Below are 4,341 nucleotides of genomic sequence, written 5' to 3'. Positions count from 1 at the left end.
TTGCACAGCGTCATATAGGATTAGTCACGACCTAGCCTAATATTGTATAATCGTGCCGAAGCACATTGAGCAGGTCATAAAGGACACGTGTCATCATTCGTATCGTGCGGAAACAAGGGGAGAGGCAATTTAGAAATGCTTTCCCACGCGTTGCGTTAGTTAGAAATGTAATAGGGGGAAACCCTAAGGACGCGCTGACGCGCATGCGTGTAGACGCGAAGATATAGTTATAAGTTTGGTATAAATAATAAAATCACGCATAGACCAGGCGTCTTTTGATCTGTAATCGTGAAGAGTAACGTCACGAGTTTTTTATTTCAACCCCGAACACCACACTAGTGGAAGTGCAACATCAATTACAAGAAAATTTATGATCCGCGAAAAACAGTGAAAAAAATGAGATGTTACAAGAAAATGAGCATTTTTATTGTAACATAACTTAACCGCCTATTCGAGTCTAGAGCCTCTCGGGGGGACGAAGAAATTTTCAAACTTAAATAGAAATTTAATAGAAACATCATTGGCAGGTATCAATGTTGAGAAAGAACAAGGCTACCTTTCATGTAAATTGAATCTTTGTTTAAAATTTAAAATTATTTGGTTTGTACCGTATGCGTGATAATGTTTGCACCATCGTCAAATAAAATTCCAGTTTGACTTGTGAAGACAATGTATTGGTTTTATTTGCAGGCATTTAAGCTATTACTCATATCCTAGTAGGCTGTGAATAAAAAGTGTTGATTTTCTTAGTTTTACACTTGCATAATGACTAAGTGGCAACCTAGCTCGTGATTTGTCCACGCGCAAATGTCGAAAAGTATCCGTGGTAGTGTCAAAGTCAAGATTAACAATTTTTGAATTTATTTTTTTATTTTGACATTGCATAATGGTGTAGACATTGGCACACAAACAAAAATTATAATAACTATTGATTCTGGAATTTGGTACGGATCGATAGTTTTTCGGAAATCGAAAAAAACGGAGGTTGCGTTCGGGCAAATTCAAGACTTTCTTATATGGCGCTACTCGTAGCTCCTGGATGCCATTGGTAATAATGTAAGTTTTTTTTCTATGGTCGAAGGATCATAAAGGCCACCGTAATTTTCCTTTTCGATATGCCATGCCGTTAAGTCGCTGATTTCGCGTTTCTTTGCCATTTTTCTCATTGAACGCATATAATTCACCCAAATCTTATTTTTGGTGGCAGCGATAGCTTTCTTAATCCATGTTAACCTTTGACGACCAGTGGACACCTTCGGGAATAGTTGCCCTTGCTTTTTTCGGTCTAAGACTATTTTACGGTCCTCCTGAACACTCCTGAAATGTCTTTTTTAACATTTGCGCGTGGACAAGTCCCGACTACCGCTGCTACCCCTTCATGGTGCAAATTTTAAACTTAAGAAATCGGATTTTTTTACCCGCAACCTACTGTGATATGAGTTAGAGCTTACGTACATGCAATAAAAACCAAGACATTGTGTGTACAGGTGATATGGGTACCTTATTTGTACGATGGTGCAAACATTATCACGCATACGGTACTTAATATTGGCTTTTGACAAAAATCCATCTCTGTACTAAATCTTGTTGAATTTGGTGGTCATATTTAGTCCAAAGTTTGCCTTTAAAGTTCTCCATTTTTATTGTAACATAACTTAACAGCCTATTCGATTTTCTATTTATGAGATTAAACGAAATTGTTTAAAGTGCGCGAAGCGCAAGCGTAGGGAATACTATTACAATTCTCAGCACCAGCTCTACGGCTAGTAGAATCGCGACGACTAGCAGCGACGGTCATGGAGCAACACGACGCGATAAACAGCTTCGTGTTCTCAAACAGTAACAGTAGCAAAGTTCTCTGGGTTCACTAACCTGAATAGTCCGAGGGACGATTCATGAGATTCCAGAACTGTAACGAATAATGAAGTTACGATACTATTGCGCTACCATTCCATCGATCGTAGAAGCCCGACCATTTACATGGTGGCTCCAGAGAGGAGAGATGATTTCACAAAGAATTGCTTTATTTCTCCGTGTAATCTGGAACAGACTTGAGACAATAACGAACACCAGTAGAAAATCTATGTTCTTCAGGTTGTGGACACTTTTCTACGATTCCTAGAATATGGAAAATCCGGCGAGGCAGCCGTCCGATGAGGAGCTGTCTGGCGGTGTGTAACCGTTCGGTTCCAATTTGTTCTTGTTGGCTTCGCCACAAGCAAGGTTTTTAAATATCCATCCAAATTAAAACGCGTGACACTCATAATAGACATGTCGGAATGAATGTTCACCTTTCACTAAGTACCAAGTATGACAACAACCCGATTCGAGCAGTTTGAGTTTAAGGGAAAAAGATGTCACAGCCCTGTTATATTTATGGCCGCTCATAGATGGTGCCACTATACACAGGGTGGACAAACATAAGCATAACGAGAATGACATATTAAAAAAAAATATAGTTATGTGAAACGGCATTGCTTATAAAAGCCGCCTGATGTCATATGCCCGTTCTTCTTGTAATCGTGATCCTCCCACGGAATTGTAGTGCGCGCGTGTTTAATCGCTAATATTTGAGGTCAGAAATAATTAACCTTTTGTTGGTGATTTTGTTTTATAATTTCTGTATTGTTCTTTTGTATAGGATCCGTACCGTCGTTGAAAAGTTTATGTTAGTTATATTAGTAAACTAAAAGAAGAATTAAAAGTGTTAGTAAAATTAGTAATTGTATGCATCATTATAAGTGTTAGTGTGGTTAGTGTCTATTGTTATACTAAAAGTTATGTTACAATCTAAAATCCATTGAAATTATAGTTAAAATCACGTTAGTCAACACACACACAAACACATGGAAAACGACGAAGATAAATAAGTTAAAAATGTTATAAGAAAAAGGTAAATATCTATCTAAAACTAAGTGCAATATTGAGGTTAGGTACAGTGGCGTTATCAAGTGCTAATCTTTGGTGGTAAGGTCCGTGAAAGGGACCTTTTTCTTTTGTACTCTTTTCTGAGTTTTAACTAGAATACCGCTTCGGAAGAGAGGCTCTCCGAAGACCGAGCAAGCTTCTCACGGAACCATTACCACTTCCGATCCGATGTTCATCGTGGTAGTCTCGCTCGGTGGTCTACCCGACGCCATAGTACGAAACCAGCCATCTAGCTATCCGAAGGTTAGCCAACAACCGCCATCTTCCTGAACGAAAGTACCGGTAGTCGAAGCCAGGCTTCCGGTGACCTCTACCGCCTACCGGCGAAGTAATCATCAGTCGTCATGCTGAGTTAACGTACAGGTAGACTGCACCAGGTTTCCGGTGACCTCTACCGCCTACCACAAAGCCGCTTCTACCAGCCATCCCAAAGTCGACCACCATCCTAAGATCCGGATCAACAGTAAGAAACCAAAGCCAGCACGTATGTACCTAAAGTGACGTCACAATAAACTTTTGTAAAATGTTAAAAACCTCCATGTTAGTTCAGGATCGATAAGCAAGAGCAACTCAGGGTTATAAAGCTTTTTCACCATTTCGAACTTGATTCGTTTCTCCCGGGTCCATAAAGGGACCACCATGCCTCGCCTTGGGTGGATCATACTATTAACTACCCCCCCCCCCCCCACCCTTTTGCTTATATTAGTTCACTCCTTGTCATTTAAATCCTTCTATGAGCAGTTTACTAATTTATTTACTCCTGTTAGAATGGGTCAGTTGTAACGAGTGTATGGGTGTGAAAGGAAATCCATAAACGACCCTTGAGATTAATATCCCATGAGCATCTAGGTTACAGGTGCTCGTAAAGCCAGGCGTATAATAACCCCGAAGGTCGGTGTTAATAACGTTCTCGAAGAGCCATAGAATCCCTCGGGGGGGCGAAGAAGGTTTTTTTTTTGTGTGAGTCTGTAAAGGATTCGTAAAGCTCTAGAGCCTCTCGGGGGGGGGGACGAAGAAATTTTCAAACTCAATTAAAAATTTAATAGAAAGATCATTGGAGGGTATCAACCTGTCAGAAATAACGGACGACCAATTCCTGTAAAAAATCCAGACCCAGTCCCAATGGAAGTTGATCACGCTATCAAAATCGGACAGATCAACTTTAGCAATAAACCCTAGAATTCATTCAGACACTCATTGAAACGCTCTAGGCTGAACAATATCACACTTGACGAGAAAGAAGAATTATTCGATTACCCCCATGATTTCTATTAGATCGAGGACCAAGAATATAACTCCGACAGCGGATATATCCCTGAAGAGCATCCAAAACAAAAGGAAACTAGAGAACCGACCTCCGCAACAAACTAGTAATAACAAGATTGAGTTGAATCTTGTTTCGCTATTTCGAAG

This window comes from Aedes albopictus, chromosome 1 (assembly GCF_035046485.1).
Source record: "Aedes albopictus strain Foshan chromosome 1, AalbF5, whole genome shotgun sequence".
In the NCBI taxonomy this organism is placed as follows: Eukaryota; Metazoa; Arthropoda; class Insecta; order Diptera; family Culicidae; genus Aedes; species Aedes albopictus.
This window is presented reverse-complemented; position numbering follows the sequence as displayed.